This window comes from Gopherus flavomarginatus, chromosome 3 (genome assembly GCF_025201925.1).
Source record: "Gopherus flavomarginatus isolate rGopFla2 chromosome 3, rGopFla2.mat.asm, whole genome shotgun sequence".
Classification (NCBI taxonomy): domain Eukaryota; kingdom Metazoa; phylum Chordata; order Testudines; family Testudinidae; genus Gopherus; species Gopherus flavomarginatus.
The window spans coordinates 2,340,783-2,366,943 of NC_066619.1; the positions used below are offsets into that span (position 1 = coordinate 2,340,783).

The window sequence follows — 26,161 nt, forward strand, 5'->3', positions numbered from 1 at the left end:
ACTGTTTCCTCCTGAGAATTTTTACAGAATCTTAAATATACTAATTGCTGAAAGGATTTCAATAAGGACCCAAATGACAGGGTTTGAGTGAGTGGTGTGGAAAAGCTACATGCAGCCTTGCTGGCAGCGTTATCTCTGGAGACTGGCAGGCTCCGTTTTAATTGACAAGAAAAGGTTTATTTAGGTTTTGATAAGACAGCACTTGAGGAAGGCAACTTCATATTTCTTTGCTTTTTTCTAACACCTCGTCTCTTCCAAAATTTGATTTTCCAATAAGTAATAGAAATTGCCACTTGATTGAGAGAGTGATAATAGGAATTACTTTTAAAAGAATTACACTGCTCAGTGAGTCTGGATGCATGGCAGCAGCACTGAGTACTGCTAAAGGAGAGAATGTAATCTGAATACTCATCCACCTGGAGGACATTGCAGCTACTGAAGTGACAGAAAAGATGTGCACGGCACTTTACAGATGAATTAAAAAGGGAACATGCCCATAGCTTTTATAATCCAAGTTAAAGAATGATGGATGCTACACAAACTATGGGAAAGAGCAAAGTTTGAGTAAGGGATTGTGAGATACGGTTTTATTATGCAAGCTAGCTCCTTTTTTAATAATAATGTTTGTTACTGTATGAGAGCAAGAACTGCAGTGACTGTTACAGTTCCACAACTGTTTCTGTTCTAATCGCCATCTGCAGTTCCTCAGAACTTTCTGAAATGTTCAGAGTTCAGGAAGATGTTTTCCTGCCCAAGAAAGGATTTGTTTAGAAATTTGAAAAAAATATAGGACATTTTTGTGCACAAGGACAAGTCAACCAAGCTGCATTCCAGGACTTCTGGTGTGCTACAGTGTCCACATGGGACCTTAGCATGCAACAGGCTGGTGTGCTGTAGATTCACACCCTGCAGTAACGTGCTGTGTAGACAAACCTTACCTGACTTGCCCCAGGTCACACAGGAAGTCTGTGGGGAAGTAAGGAATTGAACCTGGCCTCCTACCCACAACCACCTAGTGGCATGCCCACCGGACATCCTCCCTATCTCTCGCATGTCCTCACTTTTGGGAGCTTAACTTTGCAACCTTAATATTCTTTCAACATTGCTGTTTGTGTGAGGTTATATTTAAGACTAGAGGGAACAAAGATGGGAGTGGTAAATCACTACATGTATTAAGAGGCTACGGATGTCACTAGTTAGTGGCCAAAAATGAGGTACCTGTAGACAAGAGTCAAAGGAACAGAGCTATCATGGAGTTAAAAGATGGGAATGGGCTGAATGCTGCTTACTATGAAAGTGACAGGTTTGAGTTTTACCACTGTAATTCATGCCTGACCCCAAGTAAATAACACAACCTAAAGTCTGCTCTCAGACCTGAGAATACCCGGTGCTGGATCTTGGAAAGGCAAGAAGATGAGAAGGCTGCCCTGAGAAACAAGAGGAAAACCTTGGTTTATTCATTCATATTCTCATACAAAATTACTTCTACTGATATACAGTAGTGGGGCAGTCAAGTGTTTGAATACAAACATCAGATTAAGTGGAATTAATTTCATCATCTTTTTTATTTTCATAATCTTCATGTTAAAGTATACTGAATTTTTCACCAGACTGGATAAATCAGACAGAGCTTCAAATAGAGCTTAGGTAAAAATGACAGCCTAGGACCATCGTAATCTGATCAGAGATGAAAGTTTTCTTTCAAGCAGAGCTACCTAAATCAGAATCCTAGTGACCAAGCACTACAACTGACAAGCCAGAAGCAAGAACCAACTTTTCGGCTGAAAGGACATTACATGGACAACTGAAACACAAGTATCAGGTCTTCCTGACTAGTCACCTGGGATTCCAGAATTTAGGAAGTTACTTACTGGGTCATTGAAACTACTTCTGAACATTCCAGTTACATCCAAGGTAGAATGCACATGCAGTGCTTCCAAATAACCTAGATATATCTTTCAATGAGAGAGAGAGGCACAGTCATGAAAGGTTTAAAGGATGCTAAGTTCTATCTCGAGTAAGAAGTGTTGCAGGCTGTATCTTTCTCCCATTTGCAGTCTACATGACAGACTGGCTGCCATAAAGGGAGCAGAGGGAATAGTTTGAGTTCCCAGGCAGCCCCTGTGTTTCTGACAATAGCCACCAGAATGGAAGAGGAGAAGCAAGAAAAGGCTTGGAACTGATTTTCCAGCTTGCTCTAAATGCATGTGGAGAACTGTGTGGGTTATGAGGTCAATCACAGTTGGAGATGGTAGTTAATGCTGGGTAGTCCAAATGATGTATTAGGAGATGAAAACTCGTGTGTCAAGCAGTGCTTAACACAGCTGGAGGTAACGACTGGAACTAGCTCATATTCCTGGCCAAGCTCTGACCTGCTCAGTAATTCTCCGTGGGATTCCTCCCACCCTCAAAATGGGCTGAGAGATTTGTTCCTTTGCAAGGGAATTAGAATGAACACTTCATTACAATGAGGGGGTGGGAGGTGATAAATCATTAAGCCCACTTAAGACTGTCTAGATCAATTTAAGGGGACAAAACAGCAGCCATTCCCATTTAGATGAATTATGAAAGATAACATATAAAGCTGATGGAACATGCTTGCTTTTTAGCTCATCCTACTAAGCCTCAGCCAAGAAGAGTTTTAGTCCAAGAAAGCTCAAACCGAACAAGATTTATTTCTCAAGGTTTCTTCCTTTGTATGTAAAGATAAATAGCATTGCCAGTCTGCTTTAAGTCTGGAAGTTCATCTCAAAGAGGCTTTCTACATTAGCAATAGTGAGTCGCCCACAAAAAGGGGCAGAAATAGAAGGTGAGAAGATGTCTGAAATTGTCACACCATCTGCTCTGATTCACAAGCCTGTACAGCATCCCTGTTGCTTGCTTCCTGCCAGTCATCATTTCACCTTGCCAGCTCACAGGCTAGTCAGTCCATTAAATCAGGCCAATGGCAAACATTTTCAGTTTTAAAAAAAGGGAGCCCTTTTCTGTTACTAGCATTCATAGAACAATCTGAAACCATTAACTGAGTTACTCAAACCAGTTACTTTTCAAGTGATCAAATTTAAATTATTCCCTTAAAAAATAATTTCCCCTCAACTATTCCCTTAGTAAAGATCTTTGATGCCAAGTTCACGCAGAGATATAAACCTTCCTAATTCAAAGATATTCAGAACAAACACTGATAACCCTCAACTATACCAATGCTAAAGATTTCTTCAATAAATGACTATAGATAGTAAAAATATAAAGCGTATGAATACACACATTATGGAGTAGGTTCTCCTCTCAATGTACATGTGTTTAACTCCTGTAAGCTTCTGTTGGTTCTACTGTATCAACAGGGGAATATCACCAAATTATATTACATAAATAATGAATATATGTACAGGTAATCAATTTAAAATACATAGCAATTTTCCTGGACTGAATAAACTTTAGTACTTGCTGGCAATTTGCAGTTTACATTTAGCGAATTCACTTGTTCCAATCACTTACCTTACTGCTTCAAACAAAAATAAAAGATTAAATTAAAAGGAAATTCACTGAATTAATAGAAAACTATAAAACACAACAGCATGCTCTCACAGAAGAAACAAATCTGGAAGGATTTGTAATCTTGTAACAGGTTAGCCAGACAATAAAATTTTCACAATGTAGATTAAAAACACATATTCTTGGTGTCCCGTCACAGGTTGCTGGGAAGGAGAGGCTTTTGTCAAAGGCATCTCAAGTATCCTGTTCCACCTCAACCCTGGGAAACGGAATAGTGTAAAGTAAAAGACATTTAAAAAATGCAGATAGCTGCTAAATATCCAAAGTGAAAAACAACAGAAGGCAACAAACGTAAAGCCACAAATCCAGAGAATCCGGTCAGTTTCAAGGAGGATTCCTCAACAGAAATTTCTTAGTTCAGCAACATAATTCATTTTTCCCGTTTCCAGCCAGCACCAAGGGCAGTCAAACTTCAATCGTATCTTCAGTTGTGACTCAATAGAAAATATTGTATTTAAAAGAGGCAGAGAGAAAGCTGTGCAGCAATTGCTGCTTCTACTCCTCCTCTTCAGCTGCTTCCTGCCTAAAGCCTTACGCATAAACTCCCCAACCCCCCGCTCACACACCAGCACTCCTGGACTTGAAATGATTCTTCATGTTATTATCTATTCAGAAGGAAATGAAAACTGATGGAACCAATCTGACAATAAACCAAATACCCTCTTTTGGAATCATGAGAGCAAACAGCACAGCACAACGGGCTGACACAAACTGGAAAAGCTCTCAGGATGAGTCCATGGTAGCTCTGTGAAACTCTGGGGCGGGGGGGGAGATATGGGGGCTGGGGATACTGCAATTACCTAATTGCAAGAAAATGTTTCCCCTATATCATTTTTTCTTTATTATTATTAGCAGCAGCATCTACTGTCCACCCCACCCTAATTTAGCTGCAAGAGGAGACTGTCACCCTTGGAAGGCAGCTCAGTCATAAAAATCCTCTTAAGGCTACAGCAGAAGACTATCAATTCTGTTAAAAGTCTGGGGAATTCAGGACTCAAAACACATGCAATGTTGATCTGCTTCCAAAAATAAAAATCACTTTGTTAAAACACACATGCACACAATAGAAAGGACATGGGGATGTAATACATACAACTATGATTTTATTAATTTATTTTGAAACATCAAGACTTCACTTCTATTCATTCCCCACTATAGAATAACAAACCCTGATGAAGTGGGTATTCACTCACGAAAGCAGCAGAGACTTCTGTGGCACCTTATAGACTAACAGATGTATTGGAGCATGAGCTTTCGTGGGTGAATACCCACTTCGTCGGATGCATGACATGTATTCACCCACGAAAGCTCATGCTCCTATACGTCTGTTAGTCTATAAGGTGCCACGGGACTCTGTGCTGCTTTTACAGATCCAGACTAACACGGCTACCCCTCTGATACTTAAACCCTAACTTTGTGAGAAGTAAAGTACTTAATTTAAAAGGTCTTCCTCAGACACTGACTTTGCTCCCCTCCATCCATTCAAAACACTGCTGCTAAAATAACCTTTCCCGCCTACTGTTCTAGCCATTAATCCTACTCTTCCAGTTCTTCCACTGGATCTCCCTTCCCCACCACATCCACTGCAAGCTCATGTTTATATTTTTAGGTACTTTACATTACTTCCTCCCTCTCTTGGTTCTCCATTGAGTGAGCAACCCTCTTCAGAGCTTGGTGTATGGAACAGGAGCTGTGCAGGTTTCCCCATACACTTCAGTTCAGATGGGGGAACAACTCACCTGTGCTGCATCTGTAAAGTTAAAGTTCTTCACACTCTAAATGTTGATGTTTTCAAAGTGACTTGGGAGCTTTTGAAAATCTCAACCTTAGCCCCTCCTGTCTGCTCATCTTCTATTTAATTGGGCCATGGCTACACTGGCACTTTACAGCGCTGCAACTTTCGCGCTCAGGGGTGTGAAAAAACACCCTCCTGAGCGCTGCAAGATACAGCGCTGTAAAGCCTCAGTGTAATCAGCGCTGGGAGCTACACCCGTAGAGGATGTGGTTTATGTGCAGCGCTGGGAGAGCTCTCTCCCAGCGCTGGCGCTCCGACTACATTCACACTTCAAAGTGCTGCCGCGGCAGCGCTTTGAAATTTCAAGTGTAGCCATTGCCTTGGTCTTGAACCTTTTTGTATATTCACCCATGGACCTAATTCTTTTAGCTATTCCAGCCTTGAGCATTTACTTCAGCATTTCTTCCACAAGAACCTGTGTGCTTTCTTCCATTGTGCCCCTTATTGCATAGAATAACTACCCAGACGAAGCCATAAAGCCCTGCCCTGCCTTCTTCCAAGCCCAGCACCTACACCTTACCTCACTGCCTACAGCAAAGTGTCAGCTGATCATGGCTGGGCAGCAGGGATTCCAGACGTCTGTTTTATGAGAATAAAATGAGATACTGCAAATTTTGCACATAGCTGCTCTAAGTAGCTGCCTGTTCCTATTGCGGTTATCCATACACTTCCTCTCCCATTCCCTCTGTCTGTTCTCACCTGCTGCATTTTGTAGGTGGGAATTTTGAGGCAGGATGCTTGCTACGTATTCGTGCAGCACGAGGCTAATAAGGCCCTAATCTGCTTGAGGCCACTGAGTTACACTGTAATAGCAACGATTAATACTAAATGCACCGATTACTGTGCTGTGGCTTTCAGATGGAGCTCCAAGTCCATTTACCCATGGTGAAAACTACCTAGATGAGTAAATAAAATGAAATACAATCTAAGATTTCTATAGCATTAACCATCTTCAAAGCTCGGCACACAAATCCTGGACAGAATGAAAACGTTTTCCCAGGGGAACAAGACTACAATAACTAACCTGAAAGTATCACAACTGAGCATAACTTTTCTCATTGAGTATTAGCAAATCTGTCCAGCTCCTGGCAAACATTTGTAAGACAGAGCCTTTCAGCATTCATGTCATTTCTTATTTCTTAAGACTCCAGTATAGGGGACCCAGTGCGAGCACTGTATTGCCACTTAAATCAACCCAGGTTTAGTTCTGCTTCAGTCTTCGCTCCCTAGTTGGCAGGAGCTGTCAGCACTCAAGAGGCAATATGACAGAAGCATTGTGGGAGACAACAATGTCCTTTTGGTCCAGGTTTGAGAGCTCTGAAGGGAGTGGGATAACTAGAAGGATGGTCGCTGCAACCTGAGCTTTCAAAGATTAGCATATGAAATAGAATTTCAGTGATGTTACATGGCTAGGACTAGCTAATGGGCAGTGGGCAGCTGACACCAGTTAACATTAGAGGACAAGAGAGAGTCCTTCATTCCTCAGCACCCTGCAGTCATTGAAATGACAGCAAATACTGAGACTCTAATGAGAGTTCCAGGGAACAGAGACAGACGTGAACCTCACAACTGCAGAAACATGGCTATGAAATAAAGGAAAAGATGTTAGCCAAGCCACAGAAGAAACTATTCCTCCTTGAGAACCTGGGGAATTTCTCTGCCTAAAGCCTGTTGGGTTTTTTATTTGTTGGAGGATGGCGTTGACACAAATAATACTTTCCAAAAAAGGCCAGACAGCTGCAACTCAGATCTGACTAAACAGCCCGGGAGACAGCATGGACTTTATATCTGGGGTACTGAACTCACTTATCAGGGTTCACTGCATTCAGTTATTTGCCTTCCTGCAGGAAAATTAAATTTCTACTTACTTTAAATACAATTTTTTTAAAAATTCACTGCTGGGCTAAAATTAAAACCTGAGCCTGTAGGGAATTATTAAAACTGATAAAACTGACTTGAGAAATAGAGGCCAAATGCTTTGATGTCTATTCAGTGTGTATATTCTATTTTTTTAAAAAAAAAAAATCTTATCTTTCCATGTCATTCCAGCTTCCTGTAGAGTAAAGCACCGAATTACTGATAAAATTGTAAAGTAAGCAATTTCTTCAGGGGTTGATTAACCAAGGGAAGACAAGTGAACCTACAGCAGGGCAGGGCTATTCCCCCCTTCCCCAAACCCTCCCCTCCCCTTTTCTGGGGCAAGGGATGCAGACACATTATCTAACCCTGACAGGCCCAAGTGGAGGGGATGGAGAAATTGAGAGGATAAGTAAAGGAAGGCACAAAATCTGAGAGAGAGAGGAACAGAGATGGGACAGAGGGAGAAGGAAAGAGGGATCAAGCTGATGGCAGGCAGAGAGTATCTGATCAGCAGTTGAGACCCTACCCCTCTCATGCAGGAGCCCGTTCAGCCTGAACTTGCCTCAAGTGTAGCTTCAACAACTACACACCGCTCATTAGTGGGTGGTACTCAACCAGCTCCACGCAGCTGAGAGGCAGGAGATCTTCACCCTGGTTGATGTGGGCAGATCCTAAGCTTCTTGCTGCACACTGGGGTTCTCTCTCCTCAGCCTGCTAGGGGGATCCTGACCAAAGAGACAGATGCAGCCTGTGGAGAGCAAGGCAATTTTTGTAATATGTTTATGATCAATAGGCGTGACTCCGTGTGCCCACTGACTTTGTATTGCTACCTGCTGGGGTAAACTGCTTCGCCTGGAACGGGAGGTGGGGGAAGAGATGGGGTATGAGTCACGTAGCCTGTCGAGTTGATATGAATGTGCCATCAAGAACTGAATGGAATCAACATATGAATGGAAAACCCATTGACTGGAACGTTAGCTCTAACACCTGGCCACCAAGAAAGGTGGAGACATGGAAACTGCAGGGCTGTAACTTGGAATAAAGACATATGGTGTGAGGAGACCGTTTAACTGTGCTGCTGCAGACTCACAGGGACAGAAAGAGCGAGCCCAGATGGATGTCAGGAGAGCCTGGGACATTGGGGCAATTGCTTCTGCCAGTAAGGACTATCTTCAGCTTGGCTTTGCCATGCTGACCAGGGAACTCTCAGATGCTATATTCCAGTTGACTAATGAGCGCTATCTTGTTCTGAAGAGGCTGTGCTGCTGCAGATACTCACTGGCTGCACTGCTCCCTGAAGGGGTGAAAACCCCTAAACTGGAGTCTGAACTCAGTTGAATTAGCTGTTTAGTGCACCCAGACAGAAAGAGGGGAGCTGAAGCCAGAAGGCTGAGTCTAAGAGTCAGAGAGCTGTGGAGGTTACCTTTGTGCAAACCTAAGCTTCAAGCCTGGCAAAGAAAGAAGGGGTCCCTCCCAAGCGGCTGCATAAAGGCTAGGGTACCAGAGACCCCATGAATCTGAGACACAGCTCCACTAAAATGGCTGCAGAGCAGAAGAGCACATTCCTTTATTCGACTCATCCCTTTTTCACTGCCAATACCCCACAACGTATTCTGCAAGGAGTAGAAGGGGAGAGAAGACGCCTCAGCAATCTCTGATCTGACAGCTCCATAAAACAGATTTTAATTCACTTGAAGGAAATTTAATCTACCATGGTGAAATCTAGATGAAAAAAATCAGTAAGTGTTTTCTCTGACATTGAAAGCTCTCTCACAGAGCTGGAGCCTGCCTACTGCACCCCTTTGGACGAAGTGAATTCTAGGTAAAGCAGCTGAGGGGAAGGGTTAAAAGTTAACATATGGCAGCAAAGGTTGCAGATGATCCAGCAGTACAAGCATTCAGGTTTAGCCTATTCTCCATAGCCACAAGGAGACCATCTATCAGTGGCACCAGGGCCACAACCTAATCTGAAGCCTGACCAAAAAGGGGTTGAATTTTCAGAGCTTGGTTATTACTTCCACAGTGACTGCACAAGAAAAGGGAGGATGACTACAGAGGGTTGCAGTCATTTGCATGATCACAGACAAGGGGACATGGCTACAGACTCTGCTTTTGTGAGCTGCAGAACTAGAACGCATCCTTTCTTCTCACAATTGATTTGAAATAAGTCAACAGTGCTCCCCGTTTCCCATTACAGCCACTCAATAGCACCACAATGACCTATTGCTGTAGGCACCTCAGGGATATCATCTTCAAATGAAAGAATAAGCCTCCCCTTCGAGCACCATGTGAAGCATCAATTCCTTTTCTTATTCATCCAGGAAACAAGACCAGGATGGATGCAGCATCAATGTGTGGGCAGAAAGAGGAATATAAGGTATACGCACATACCATATGTATTGCACATATAGGAAACAGACACACTGGCCACAATTTGACTTTGACGCTTTAGTTCAGGGGTTCTCAAACTGGGGGTTGTGACCCTTTAGGGGGTCACAAGGTTATTACATGGAGGGTCGTGAACTGTCAGCCTCCACCCCAAACTCCACTTCACCTCCAGCATTTCAGTGTTAAACATAAAAAAAAAATTTGAATTTATTGAGGGGGGTCGCACGCAGAGGCTTGCTGTGTGAAAGGGGTCACCAGTACAAAAGTTTGAGAACCACTGCTCTAGTTGATCAATAAAGTAGAATATAACCTTCCACAAGATTCTCAAAGTCTCAAATGCTCAAATTTACTGGGGAACCTGAGTAAATGGCTAAAGATAGAGTGCAGGGAAGGACAACGAAACTACTCAGGAACACAGAAAAACTCTCATGATGAAACTGAAAAAACTGGGACGGTATACCTTAGAAAGGGCATGAATTGGCAGGTACATGATAAAAGCATGTAAAGATAAATTGGAGAATTGGTCTGAAATCAACAAGATGAAATTCAGAAAACACAGGTGAAAAGTATTTTGCTTAGGAAGGAAAAATCAAATGCTCAATTATAAAATGGGGAACAACAGTGATAGCACAGCAGAAAAGGATGAGAGTTACAGTGGATCACAAATTAAATACAAGTCAACAGTGTGATGCAATTGCAAATATTCTGGGGTGTATCAGCAGGAGCACTGTATGTAAGACATGGGAGGTAGTTGTCCCACTCTGTCAGTACTGGTAATACCTCAGCTGAAGTACTGTGTCTAGTTGTGCGTGCTACATTTGAATTAAGATACTGACAAACTGGAGAAAGTCCAGAGGAGAGCAACAAAAATGTTAAAAGGTTCAGAATACCTAACCTATGAGGAAAAGTTAAAAAAACTGGACATGGTTAATCTTGAGAAAAGACAACAGATAATAGTCTTCAAACATATTATGGGTTGTTATAAAGAGGTTTAGGCCAATCTCTAACTAGTAGGAATTATGTGTTTACCCCACATCTGCCTTCTGTGGGGTTTCCTACACCTTCCTCTGATGCAGCTAATGCTGCCCAATCCTGAAAAAAGGTTACTGGACTAGACAGATCACAGATCTGGTCCAGTAGGCAATTTTTATATTCCTATGTCTTAAAGGGGAAAAGTGAATCTGACTATACATTAAGTACTGCTAAACACAAATGAAAATACTTCCTATCTTCTCTAATCTGTCACTTATTAGTAACAGTAGAACATTTCCTGACAGAAATAGGATTCTGAAGTGGACTGTGCTCCTTTAAAAGAACCTATTTGCTGTATTGTAATCTGACCTAGCCACTCGATGCCTCTTCCTATACGGAAACAAAGGTTTAGCCTCTTCCATTCACCAAAAGTAAAAAGAGCAATATTTAATTGCTGCACTTCATTGAAGAGCTCATTTTATTTTATCCTTTGTGTATGTGAGTGGCTGCCGAGAAAACGTCAAGCTAGCCTGATTTCCCAGCATGTTCCACGCCTTCTCAGACACGCTACTGAGGTGATGCCTTGTCATTCTCTACCTTACCTGACCAGCCCTTCCATCTGCGGGTCAGTGAAAATTACACTTCAGTCACAGACATATTAGGCAACAAAACTGGTAAAGTGCAATGTGTTTATTTGCACTAGGATCATAAGTCCAGTTATCTTAGACCAAGAAAACCCACCAGCACACAGAAAAGTCTGAAAACCACAGCCTAGTCTCCCTGAGCCTCCAGCAGGAACAGCCAGCCATCTCTATTGCTCTTCTCCTGAGGCTTCAGTCATCCTGCCAATGGCCCCAGGACCCTCTCCTCCGAGCTGGCCTGTCACTGTCCAGTCAGCAGACTGATCCTCAGCAGATTCATCACACTGCCCTCTGATGACCTGCTAGCATTCAGCCATTTCCTTCTTTTGCCTGCTGGGGTGCTTGCAGTCCAGTAGCAGTTATAAAATTGCTGCTTAAATTACAATCAGTTTACTTGGCTTATAGAATCATAGAAATGTCAGAGCTTGAGAGGCTGTCTAGTCCAGCCCCCTGTGCTGAGGCAGGACCAAGTAAATCTAGACCATCCCTGACAGGTGTTTGTCCAATCTGTCCTTAAAGCCCTTCTGTGACGGGGATTCCCCAGCCTCCCTTGGAAGCCTGTTCCAGACTTAACTACCCCGAGAATCAAAGTTTTTCCTACTATCTAACCAAAATCTCCCTTGCTGCAGATTAAGGTCATCGCTTCCTGTCCTACCTTCAGTGGACATGGAGAACAATTGATCACTGTCCTCTTTATAACAGCCCTTGACCTATTGAAAGACTTAAGAGGCACAGTTTTTCCTACCTTTCCTCAGAGGTCAGGTTTTCTCAGCCTTTTGTCATTTTTGCTCCTCTCCTCTAGACTCTCTCCAACCTGTCCACATCTTTCCTGAAGTGTGATGCCCAGAACTGGACACAATACTCCACTCGTTGGTGCCTAATACAGCGGGAGAATTACCTCCCATGTCTTTCTTACAACACTCCTCTTAATATACTCCATAAATAAAAGATATTTATGCTTTTCACAACTGCATCACACTGCAGGCCCATGTTCAAACTGAGTATGTTTAGGCACATACACAGCAAGAGAGCAGTTAATGCATGGAGAACTCTCCCTCTGCTGCTCCCTCTTTCAAATTACATCTCTCTCTTTTAGTGACATCTAATATGTAGTCTCAATACTTCATGAGATCAACATTTTAACTACACGTCTAATTATGTAATCAACTTCGCTGACTGAAGCAAAAGTTTCTGGAGTAAATATGCAGAGATGAGTGGGAGGAAGAAATAGAATTATACTCTCATTTGAAGTAGTGAGTGCAAAAAGGCCTGTAAAAGCTTTGGGTGAATTCAGAAAATTTGCAAGCTTTACATTCTTTAACTAAAAAATTGTGAATAATAGGAATCGCAGAACAAAATTAAGCAAATAAGACATCTAATATATTCCCCTGACCAGGGACATGTCCTTAGGACCAAGAACTGTGGACATAGTAAGCTCCAGATATCCTTCCTTACCTACCTCATTTTAGAGAGACCAGGTGGGCCAGGGCAAACATCTTTCATTCGACCAACTTCTGTTGGTGAAAGAGCCAAGCTTTAGAACTTGCACAGAGCTCTGTGGAGCTCAAAAGCTTGTCTCTTTCATCAACAGAAGCTGGTCAATAACAGATATTACTTCACCCACCTTGTGCCATAAATCCTGAGACCAACGTGGCTACAATAACACTGCATAACTCATTTTAGAAAACTGAACTGTATTTAGCAAACTTTAGCCAAGTGTTCATCAATGTATTTTTAAACACTGTTTCACACAATGTGGACACAGTTGTGTATAACAACAAGTTAGCTGGTGGCAATTGACCCAAGGGTCCCCCAATTTTCCTGGTCTCAAAGGCTGATGGCTGTTCCGCCTCTCAGGCCATGCGTACACTACACGGACTACACCGGCATAGCTAAGGCACTCTAACTAGGTTGGCATAACGTATAGTGCAGACACAGCTTCCGGTGACGGAAGGGGTTTTTGTGCCACTGTAGGAACTCCACTTCCCCAAGGAACAATAGCTGGGTCAATGGAAGCACTCTTCCAGCGACCTAGCTGTGTCTGCACCCATCACTGTTTCACACCCCTAAGGGCTATAGTTATGTCAACTTAAATTTTAAGCATAGATCAGGCCTCAGGGATAGTCTGTGTCAAGCTCTTTAACAGCCCGAGACACAAACAATCCAATTAAAATTGAAGTTTAGATGGTAGAGAGAAAATCAGATTAAAACAAAAGAAACTGCCTCCAAGTTGTACCTAGTCTGGCACTCTGCAAACACTAGGCTAGAGAGGTATGATTGAAGATTAGTCACAGGAGATGCTTATCTCCTGTTTCCCTTCTGAGCTTTGCAGCCAGCATGTCCATGAGACAGCTTCTGGTTTTGGGTCCTCCTTGGGGTCCCCTGAGTTGTACCATCCAGGTTACTCTGACATGCCCTCCAGTTCTGCCCTGAATATGGCACAGCAAGTTTCAAAGCTTTCTGCCCAGGCACATGGATCTGACAGCACTTAGAAAAATCAGATCTGAAGAGGAACTCTGCTGCAACCTTAATTAGTGTTGCTGCTGCTGTTCCCCATAACACAGTGATCATCCTTCAAATCAACACTTATTACACTGAACCTCTCTCTTATTCGACTTAATAACGATCAATGTCAAATACTTCAACTGTACTGCAACAACATGCTGACGTTTTAAAGCATGACCACTATATTCATCGAAACTCTGGCACCCTGACATTAAGGAAGTTTAAAAATTTTTCTTGAAAGTGGGTATATATTGTCTTATGTACTACAATCCATGAACTCTATATTAACTGGAGCAAAACCAAGTAATGACTAGAAGTTTTTCTTTTGAGATTTTTGTTAATTACCTCACTTTTTCATTTTTTTAGTTCCAACAGTAATTTAGAAATAAATATTTCGAACTTGTTAAGATTGTAGGCTAGAAGACTATACAAATATGAGAAAGTAGCTTTCCGTGTAGTGAGAGGCTGTCTTCCTGAATTACAAAAATATTCTGGGTTTTTAAGTACCCACAAGTCATGATGGTACCATATAAAAACTTCATTTTCAGACATTTTGTCAAAAGCCAGGGTGTCAAGAAAAATTCAGCATGTAATAACTCTGGTTTCTCTTCAGATCGTATACATCTTTCACCTTTTACAAGCTTATTCCACTCATAGACAGCAGCAAAAATAGCAGAAAAAAGGCGCTAGGTGCTGTCCCGAACATAAAGGAAGATACAGACTTGATTATCAAGTGAAATCGTGGATAGAGTGAAGAAGCCAGGAAGAGGAAGATGACAAAAAGAGCAGAAATACAGGGTGTAGCATAGTTTTGCAAAGAGTTGAAGATTTTTGCCGGTGAAGGGATTATAGGAAGTATGTGACCTGGCCAGAGCAGCAGGCAAAGACCAAGACACAAAGCAGCTTCTGACTTCTCCAGGTTGGACTACTCATTACATCTGGATCTAGATCCAGACTAAAGCTCTGGAACTCATATACAAAGCCTGAATGAGATAAATGCACAACCCCCTTCCATCTACGATGAGACAACAGCTACAATCATCCAGTATGCCATCAGCTAACTGAGTCCAGGTACAAACTAGGAGTCAGAGCCAGGCCGCCTCAACAGCACTGCCAAAGCTCTCAAACACCCACCATCTTCAGGTCCCATTACAAGACTCGCTCCTTCAGCAGAGCACTCAGCAAAGAACTAGAGAAGAAATGCCAGGAATGCACACAGAGGAAAACAAAGCTCTCACCCAAGAGGACCGAGCTAGATGAACTGGACAGAGGAGTTGGACAGAGACTGACTGAGTCTTAGGCACTAGGAATCCATGCCTGCAGTCCCAGTTGCTAGTGTCACAAGATCACATCATGATTTAAGTCGATTTCTAGCTTATATGGTTGTGAAGAAAAGCTTGGAAAGCTGACCAGAGTCATCTCTGCCTGAGTCTGTAGAGAGACTGAGACAATAGCTCTGAGATGGATGAACTGCCCCAAGCATTACAGTGGGTGTTCTTTAGGGGCCCTTCCAACACCACTCAATGAGAAAAGTGCAGCTGCTGGGGTGACCACTGCAGGGGTCCTAATGTTATCTCTGCAGCTCTCAGGGTAGGGAAGCCCATGCCGTTAGCACCTCTCCTAGTGAAGGGCATGGCCGTGGCACAGAAACACAGCCATGGGGCCCCATGTTAGATGTGCCTAAGGCTCCAAATTGCTTTAATTTGGTTCTGATGCTGGATGCCAGCCTGTCTCTCTGACATCTCCTCATGGAAGTCTAGCTATCAGCTCAAGCTCAACACAGCTAAAGCAGAGCTCCTAATCTCCCCCCGCAGCTCTCCCCTCCTTGATCACGGTGTACACCACCACCATTCTACCTCTCAGGTCTACAACCTGTGTGTGAAACTCGGACCTCTCTCCGAGTCCTCACATCCAGGATCTGTCTACGTCGCAAAGATTCTTTCGGAATAATCTCTCAGAGATACAGCCTTTTCTATCCACCCACACAGCTAAAACTCTCCTCTGGGCTCCTACTGGCTCATGTCTCAATTACTGTAACATCTTTTTTTTCTGGCCTTGACATATGCGGTCTTGCCCAACTTATCTCCATTTAGAGTACTAAGGCAAAGATAATTTTCCAAGCCCATCATTTTGACCATCCCCCCCCCCCTTTCTGAATCCCTTCACTGGCTCCCCTCTTCTCTATCATATCAAACATAATCTACCTGTATTCACTTTTTAGGCCTCTCTCTTCAGTATTGACAGTCAGCTCCTGCCACCCATCAATCCATGCAACCACCTCTATTGATTACTGGTCCTATTTTCACACACACACCTTGGAGTGTTCTCCCATGCTACCCTTCATGCTTGGGAGGCACTCCTAGTAAACATCCATAAAGCTACGGTATCTTCCTTCAACCCACTCCCCCTAAAAAACTCCTTTGCCATGAGGCCTACAAAAACCTCGACAACGGTTAGCCTGCTGGTATGCTGAGTCCACTGCCTGTCATGCTGCCCCCACCCCCTTTGTTTGTTTCATTGTATCCCCCCTCTGTCTGTATCCATCTACTGTCTCTTCTCTTAGACTCCTTGGGGCAGGGACTGTTTTTTTGTTGGGTGTCTGTACAGCACCTAGCATCATGAGGTCCTCAGCTGTGATTGGGGCTCCAAGGAGCTATGGCCATACAAATAAATAATAATAATAATAATGGTGGTGCTCAATCAGGATGTGCCTAAAGTTCCCAAATTGTTTTGATGCTGGACAGCAGGCAACAAAGTGAAAGTTGGGAGGCCACAGAGGAGGCAAGGTACCAAGACGACCAAGGCAAGGTTCAAAGTTTTGGCTGTGAAGATTATTACAAATCAGCCCAGAAACTGCCTGGCAGTCACTAGTCCACTGCAAGTGGACACAACTGCTAGGTAACACTTGTTACCAATCAGGGGGTCGCCCACCTGTGAAACCATTATTGGCAGATGTCCTTGTTACAGCCAGGTCCCATGTCCATTTGATGAGGTCATCAATCCCAGCAGCAGCCACAAGAGGGGTGCACGAGGAAAAACCTTATTCTCAATCTCTGTTACACAAAGGTTGTTTTTAGCCACTCTTTTCAGCTCTGGAATACTAGGGCACAATCCAAGGCTCAGACCTCCTATCTGGCGCCCTTCCAGCCATCCTAACCCCTAAAACTAGTGTCTGATTCCCCAAATCCCACTAGGCATTCCCCCACATTCCCACTGAGCGCCACATGGTGCTCTAGAGAGCACATCTTGAGAGTACTATAGCTGTGGGCTCAGACATGGTCATCTTCCTTTCTGTAGAACTATACTCTTCATAAAATTATTCCATCCAAGAAAACACACACCAGTTGGTTAATGATAATCGAATAATCTCTAGAGATTCATATGTGAAGAACACATATGCACATTTCTCTTCATCACTTTCTCTGCAGATCTTAACATGTGCACCACACAGAGATGAGATACTGCGTCACATTATAACTGAAAGCACCAAGTTCCACAGCTTTTACACTTTCAGTAAAGAGATTTGACAAGCTCCACAAAATAGGTCTGAATCCCACACTGGTGATGAATATTAATCTCAAAACCTAGTCAGACATCTTCCCAGATTAGCAAGAAATCTAATGAAAAATGCAAATGACTTGCAGTAAACCTCTATAAAAGGATACAAACCCCACCACAAAAATAGTCACCTAAACCCCACAGGGAATGCACAGCAATTTACTGTACCTGCGGTTGATTAAAAGATGAACTAAATTGAATGAGTTAGAGAGGCAGATTAGTGCCTCAGGCAGGGAAGAACATGCTGTACCCAAAGTGGACACAAATTAGAAAGCAAATTCTGAAACATCCTTCTCCCACTCCCTCCTCAGTATGTCAATTCTAGTCATGTACTGTCAAGTCATTGAATTTGCCTACCCTTCCTTTCAAATAAAGATTGAAAATGAGTTTAATGTTAGAATGAGAAAGTCATGCTTCCTGGTACTTATGTATTCACTAGTTATTACAACTGTGAGCCAAGTTGGGATTTCAACTATGATTATGGGTTAAGTACCAGTGTGTTTAGTGCTGTACAATATGTTACTCCTGGGGGAATGCTGCACTTCTGCATGTGCACACAATTTTTTGCACAGAAAAAAGATTCTGACAAAATGTTGCTGCAGTTCCACCTTTTGCCCCCCAGAGGGTGCTGTAGCAATAGAACACAGCAGCAGCCAGCTAGGGAAGAGAAAGAGCCTGGCTTCTTCGCAGGGCCTATCAGGCCTGGTCAGGAGACGGGGGCTATGGGGAGACAGCATTGGGGGACCAGACAGGCAGGGGCGGCTCCAGGCACCAGCACGCCAAGCGCGAGCCTGGGGCGGCAAGCCACAGGGGGCGCTCTGCCGGTCGCTGCGAGGGCGGCAAGCAGGTTGACTTCGGCGGCTTGCCTACGGGGGGTCTGCTGGTCCCACGGCTTCGGGGGACCTCCCGCAGGCTGCCGCCAAATCCGCAGGACTGGGGACATCCCACAGGCAAGCTGCAGAAGGCAGCCTGCCTGCCATGCTTGGGGCGGCAAAATGCCTAGAGCCGCCCCTGCAAACAGGGGCTCATAAGAGCTAGCGGGGCAGGACAGACTGGGACAGTGGGGGAGTGGAGGCAGAGGGCCACATGGGGAAGGAGGTTCAGGGCCACATAGTGATGACAGAGGCAGTATAGAATTACTACTAAGAGTTCTGTATTAATATAAAGTAAATTTGGTTTTAAAACTCAGAGAAAGTTGAAAAGTATGGTGACAGATTAGAGAGAAATAAATGTTATTTATGTAACAATCAGTATTTTGTTACGTGATATCGAAGCATATTAAAAATAAACTAAGTTAAAAAAATAGCGGAGACTGAGATTCAAATTGATAAACCAGTTCACAGTTGAATCAGTCACTGAATTCCCCTCCACTTTGACAGGTTTATTACCACCACATCAAAAGAAATTACATGTCTGCTGCTGGCCTGACGTTTTTTTTTTTTTTTGCTGGCTCTTTTCAAACTCTCCAAAAAAAAATTTAAAAAATAAGGGAAGCTTCATTTGCGTTGGCTCAGTTGCAATCCTTTTCCTGACCAGGCTCGTGAAATAACTTCCAATGTTTCCCAAGGTATCCCATTGAGAAACAAGACTATTCACATGCAATACCCACATTTTTATTTTCTGAGATCCCTACCTGGAGGGTCATTTGCCAGAAATGAGGATCTTTTATTTCTATAAGGGATTCATCTGCTCCTACTGATTATTAAGAACATAAGAATGGCTCTACTCAGTCAGACTAAAGGTCCATCTAGCCCAGTATCCTGTCTTCCGACAGTGGCCAGTGCCAGGTGCCCCAGAGGGAATGGACAGAACAGGTCATCATCAAGTGATCCATCCCCTGTAGCTCATTTCAAGCTTCTGGGAAACAGAAGCCAGGGACACCATTTCTGCCTATCATGGCTAATAGCCATCAATGGACCTTTCCTCCATGAATTTATCAAGTTCTTTTTTGAATCCTGTTATGGTCTTGGCCTTCACAATATCCTCTGGCATGGAGTTCCACAGGTTGACTGTGGATAGTTAATGTGATGCCCCATTTTTAAAAAAGGCTCCAGATGTGATCCCGGCAATTACAGGCCGGCAAGCCTAACTTCAATACCAGGCACATTGAAACTATAGCAAAGAACAAAATTATCAGACACAGATTAATATAATTTGTTGGGGAAGAGTTAACATGTTTTTTGTAAAGAGAAATCATCTTCATCAACCTACTAGACTTCTTTGAAGGGTCAACAAGTATGTGGACAAGGGTGATCCAGCGGATATACTGTACTTAGATTTTCAGAAGGTCTTTGACAAGATCCCTCACAGCAAAGGCTCTTAAGCAAAGTAAGCTGTCATGGGATACGAGGGAAGGTCCTCTCATGGATCAGAAACTGGTTAAAAGGCAGGAAACAAAGGGTAGAAATAAATGGTCAGTTTTCAAAATGGAGAGAGGTAAAATAGTGGTGCCCCCCAGGGGTCTGTACTAGTACCAATCCTATTCAACATATTCATAAATGATCTGGAAAAATGAGTAAACAGTGAAGTGGCATAATCTGCAGATGATACAAAACCACAAGATAGTTAAGTCCAAAGCAGACTGCAAAGAGCTACAAAACGATCTCACAAAACTGGGTGACGTGGCAACAAAATGGCAGATGAAATTCAATGTTGATAAATGCAAAGTATTGCACATTGGAAAACATAATCCCAAATATATATATAAAATGATGGGGTTTAAATTAGCTGTTACCACTCAAGAAAGCTCTTGGAGTCACTGTGGATAGTTCTCTGAAAACATCCATTCAGTGTGCAGCGGCAGTCAAAAAAGTAAACAACGTTGGGGATCGTTAGGAAAGGGAGAGATAATAAGAAAATATTGTATTGCCTCTATATAAATCCATGCTATGCCAACATATTGAATACTGCGTGAAGATGTGGTCGCTCCATCTCAAAAAAGATATATTGGAATTGGAAAAGGTTCAGAAAAGGGCAACAAAAATTATTAGGGGTATGGAGCGGCTGCCATATGAGAAGAGATTAATAAGACTGGGGCTTTCCAGCTTGGAAAAGAAACAGCGAAGGGGGAATATGATAGAGGTCTATAAAATCATGACTGATGTGGATGAAGTGAATAAGGAGGTTTATTTACTCCTTCTCATAACATAAGAACTAGGGCTCACCAAATGAAATTAATAGGCAGCAGGCTTAAAATAAACAAAAGAAATATTTCTTCACTCAATACACATTCAACCTCTGGAACTGCTTGCCAAGTGATGTTGCAAATGGACTATAACAGGGTTCAAAAAGGAACTAGAAAAATTAATGGAGAATAGGTCCATCAATGGCTATTAGCCAGGATGGGAAGGGATGGTGTCCCCAGCCTCTGTTTGCCAGAAGCTGGGAATGGGCAACATGGGATGGACCACATGATTCCTTCTGAAGCATCTGGAATTAGCCACAGTCGGAAGACAGTATACTAGCCTAGGTGGACCTTTGGTCTAACGCAGTACGGCCATTCTTATGTCCTGATTGCCTGTTTACTTCAATGCCTATCTTCCAGTTTCTTCACCTCAACCTCACTCTACACCTGTCCCTTATAGCTTCCTCTTCTCAACTGTTTTGTCCTCCTTACCCTCTCTTCCTCACCTGGTCTTTCTGTTCAGGTAGTTTCCTCTGAACTAAACCCAATGCCCCCAAAAAAACAAAACTAACACGACAGGTGCCACCATCACATTGATTGCTCGGCTTGCATGTTATATTCCTTTCTCCTATACCTTTGGATACGTCTACACTGGGTAGTGATCCACCTATCGGGGATCAATTTATCATGTCTAGTGTAGACACGATAAATCAATCCCCGGTCGCTCTGCCATCGACTCCGGAACTCCACCATGGCGAGAGGCGGAAGCGGAGTCGATAGGGGAGCGGCAGCGGTCGACTCACCACCATCCTCATGGCCAGGTCAATTGACCTAAGATACGCCAGCTTCAGCCACGCTATTCGCTTAGGTCGACCCCTGCCCCCTCAGTGTAGACCTAGCCTTTGTCTTATCTATTTAGACTGTAAGCTCTTCAGGGCAGGAATTACTACTACTACTACTACTCCTCCTCTGTTTGTAAAGTGCCTAGCACAGTGTGGCCCTGACCTTGGCTGGTCCTTAGGCACTACTACTGTGGTAAACATGATTAATAATAGCCTGTGCTCCAGGTGCAGTTTTTGCAATAAGTAACATGCAAAGAAGAAACCAGAAAAATATTTCTCTTGACTATTTAAATCCAGATACACAGTACTGGAAGGCTCCAATTAGCTCCTGATTAAATGACAATCTTACCCAGTTACATAGGTTTCCACAGAAATATGCATGGCATCTTCCCCTACACATCATAAAATATGCTGTGTGACAAAATCCATATACACAAATGGAAAACAGGAAAAATGGAGACAAACAGCACTAAGTGATAAAAAGACAGCATATGTCAGAACAGTTTTCTGCCTTAGCTACGGCTTGTTTTTGAAACTATAAGAATGACATTAAGGGTCCATTTGTGCAATATTAATAGTTAATGCTCCTTCTGTGATCTCTCAAGTGCTACTTGTTAGACTTGGGGGAGTGGGGAGTTAAAGCCCTGTACTTTGTAAGTCAGGACCCACTGCTATCAGTGTAGTGCAGCTTTTCTTGTACAGATTGTTTCATCAATTTACAAAACTGGGAAACAGAACCCCCTACTCCCACACTAAGTCTAAAAAAAAAAAAAAAAAAAAAGTGTTAAGTCTGGCTTTCCTGAAAGCCAACACTATTTTTAAAAGCTGGTTACGTGAGGATTCCTAATCACAACCCGTGTCTCCCACTCCATCCCAGTTCTGATGTAGAGAAACTAATCTATTCCACTACTGGATGGGTCTATCAGCATTTCTAAAGAACACCACCCATGTGCACTATGTACAGCTGCTACATACACACAAATGCTCAACACATTGTGGACTCCTCAAAGTACAATCACTCCTCTGTCCTACTCCTCATTTAATTGTGGGTCTCTATCTATGGACTGCGCCACTATTTTCTTCTTCTACTTTTTTTTTTTTTTTTTGGGGGGGGGAGAAGAGCATGGGGTGTTAATGGAAAAGAGGAGATTCTTAGACCCGAAGTTGGCAATGGTCGCCTTATCCAATATTACAGGGGTTTTCCACAGCCTGGGGGCTGCTGTAAAGAGGGCTTATTCCCCATTATTAGACATGGGCTCCATTAGTCTTAATGTAACATACAACTGCTGTAGTGGGCCCTAGAAAGAGGCAAGTCCTTGATATCTCCCCAGTAAAGGCTTTCTATATCACTGCTGGAACCCTGAAATGAATTAAATACTCTCATAGCTGGGCAGCCACAGCAGGCTGAGGAGCAGTAGCAGAATACGCTCGCTGCAGCACATCCTTTTTGGGAGGTGCATTGTGCACCTGCTGCAGTTTCTTCATGAATTTATCCAGACCAAGGCAAACTGAGTTACATATGCCCCTTCTGGAGGTTGACAATGCATGAACTACTGTAATCATGTTGCTCGGGAGGAGTGGAGAATTCTTGCTGCAAGCCAGAGTTGAAAGGAAGCACTTTTGGAGACAGTGTATAACTGGGAATCCAGTAATGAGACATGAGGTGTCTAGTCTATATCAGAAAGCCATCTATTTGACACAAATTCTCACTCTGTTCAGAAGCGAAAGACTGAAATAGCAGGGAGTAGCGCAGATCAGGAGTGAGATACATTGGCAGAGTTGTGTGTGGATGTTAGTATAATCTTATGTGCTCTGGGGTAGAAACTTAATTCTCAACTTGAATTGGTTTCTTCTACTTTACTATCTAATGCACTGGGGTGGAGTAACAGACATCAGCCCAGAGATCATGGAACATATTGTGCTTGTGAACCCCCAGGTTAGATTACAACCTGGAGACTGGGTAATAATCACTCTACATTTCTTTATAGTTAGATAATAGGGGCATTTTTGAAGCCTGTGTTATAATATGGGGTCACAGTATGGGAAAGGTTGAGAACCACTCACATCAGCTGTGCATAAATGTATTTTTGAGAACGTAAAAGATACAAGAATTCTAATGATGCAACCAGTGTAAGAACATTTAATGGCATTATAATTTGGCTCAACCAATATATAGCGTCCCATGCATGTGTGAAATTGGGGTGGGGGTGGCGTTGTGATCCTGAAGAATTCCACAAACTTGAGAAAGGAAACTCAGAAGGATTTCCCATCATTTTATACAAGATTATCTGGGACCTGCAGTTTTACAGGAAGCTAGAGACCAAAAGGTGGAACAATTTAATGGGAAAGTCATCTACCCAACACGTGAGTTCTAGTATTTCTCAAAAAAAAAGTTATCTGCAAGATTCTCACAAAATATAATTTTCTATAAGATTTCATCAATACTTTACACTAGTTCAGTTCTAACAAGTAATTGCTACTTTAGGGTCACGTTTAGCTCTCTTGTCACACCAGTGCAACCCAGATGATATCATGGTATGGGACAGAAGGGTCCAGCTCCATAATTTCAGTGTTGGGATATTCTTTAGTAGGCAGTGAAAAGAAATCAAAATCGACTGTTAGTGTACTACAATGTTTAGAGAAGCATATAGGAAATCATGTTAGTAATTAAGGTTTCTAGTTGTACTGGTCCTTGGGAAAAGCTTTCTAGCCAGAAAGCTACATCCCAAGAAAAAAAACTTACATAGGAACAGCCAAGCTGGGCCAGACCAAAGGTCCATCTAGCTTAATATCCTGTCTACCGATGAAAAATAAAAGAAAATTTCAATAATTTCTCTTTTGTAAACAAGGCATGACTGCTGATTTTTCCTACCATGGATTAGTCCATCTGAAGCTATTCAAACACATAACATATTAATGAATATGTAGAACTATTACCACTGTATACACATGGGAAATTATCCCTTTACTAGAGCTGTAATTCCATGAATGTTCAGTGTAAATCAGGTTAAAAGTTGGTGGTAAGTCTCTAAGAGAATCTTAATAAGGATGAGCAAACTTAATAAATACAAATGTTATTTCCACATAAGAAGTGTGTGAGTAGATATTTGAATCGGCGGGTATGCCACCCTTTGAGTTGCTGACACGGGAGATGAAATTTATCTCTCCTCCGAGCAGAGTAAATGTGCTAATTCTCTAGTCATTGTAGAATGACTAGCAGTGAGATGGAAATAAGAATTAATCAATGCAGATTACTTAAGTACCATAGTAGAGAAACCTTTTGCTAAAGACTGTGTCTGCAGAAACAGCGATGAAGCAAGGTGGGGCTCTGTGAAGGCATATGGTGGGATAAAGTTCCTGCTTGCCAGATTTCTTCTACTATTGCACAAGACTGGTCTGCCCATTAGCTAGAGAACAATCTGATGGATTGTGGTCATAGTCTACATACATACTTATGTACCCTCCATCGTTTTAGTATCCGAGCACCTCCCACATATTTACTGATTTAGCCTCAACACCCCTATGAAGTATGGGATAGTATTCCCATTGGACATATGAGGATCTGAAGTACACAGAAATGAAATGTAGCTTAAGTGCCTGAGGTCATGCAGGTACTCTGTAATAAGGTCAGAAATAATCCCTATTTTAACTGTTCTCTCCATTGTACCAATGGGATCTTTGAGGAAGGCAGGAAGTTAAAGCAGAGAAACTCTCTACAGATTTTTTCCCCAGCATTGCATATTTGATCTGTGATATTTCTCAGAACTGGATGAAACCCTGCCAGATACAATATCTGGCAAAGAACACAAAAGTCTTGCAGATGGAGATGACATTCTCCATGTGATGATAAATCTATGGCAACCCTTAGGAAAAGCATATTTTCAGAACTGAAATATACAGAGCTTCAACTCATTTCTCTGTTACTGCGTGGGATGCTTTGGAAATGCACAGTTTAATCATCTTTGGGGTACTGGCCAAGGACATTTGCAAAGATATTTCTTAAATGATCAAGTGGGAGTAAAATGGTAAAAATATACTAAATTCCACCAAAACGATTAGCAGTCAGTATGCTATGAATAGTCCAGGAGCTTGGGAACTGGATATGGAGAGTTTCACCTATGGGTCACCAATTCAAATCCAACCTAGATGGCTAATAATGGCAAGTAGTTGACATTCAAAGTGCTGCTTGTTGACTTGTGGGTCTCAGTCCAGTTCCAAGTGGACAAGTACTCAACTCACAACACATACAATCACAATTGGCACTAATTAGTACCCTGACTACCAGTTTTCATCAACAATGGGAAGTGACAAAGAGACTGAACTTTCTACACAATCCTAGAAGGTGTCCTTCCGTTCCAGTAGAGGTGAACAGTACAGGACAGAGTGGGAAGGGCTTTCCCTGACACTGCACTTCATTTGTCCAGTGGATAAATACAACTTCATTTGCTAAGACTATCAATCCAGTGCCTTTCACAAACAGTGCATTAACTTAAATAGGCTAATATTGTAAGTTTCTTCTTTACTAGTACACACTAAAAATGTGGCAAACAGCACAGGAATGCAACTTCTGCCAAAAACGAAACCACAGCCCACAGCAGGCAGCAGGTATTTGATCATTAATTTGTATCGCACCCCTGAGGAAATTCTGGCAACAAAATCTTTGGCTGACATGCAGGACTATATTGGGAAACTAAGAACCATTTAGAGAATGCCTTCTGCTTAATTAACACATCACATAGAATCTAAAATTTATCATCAAACAAATTTCAAAAAAATGAGTGCCTAAAGCTGGGCTCCTAATACTTATTTAGGTGCCTAGAAAAGTAGCGCAATTTTCAGAACTGCTGAATATCCAGCAAGAGACTGAACGAGACTGATCCTTATCAGATCAACAAGGAGGTACAGGAGAACAGTCACTTATCCC

General features: G+C 42.6%; 1 protein-coding gene across 3 annotated transcripts in view; it reads right to left on the reverse strand.

The window, feature by feature from the left end:
• The window catches only part of UNC13B (unc-13 homolog B), a 336,698-nt gene that overhangs the window by 199,878 nt on the left and 110,659 nt on the right, over positions 1-26,161 (reverse strand). For 2 of the 3 annotated variants that reach the window (XM_050943527.1, XM_050943525.1), the window contains exon 1: positions 3,496-4,156. The exons of the other annotated variant lie outside the window; for it this stretch is intronic. The gene's annotated coding sequence lies outside the window, so the exon portion shown is untranslated. Of the gene's footprint in view, positions 1-3,495; positions 4,157-26,161 lie in introns of those variants that run through there. 3 annotated transcript variants of the gene reach the window in all.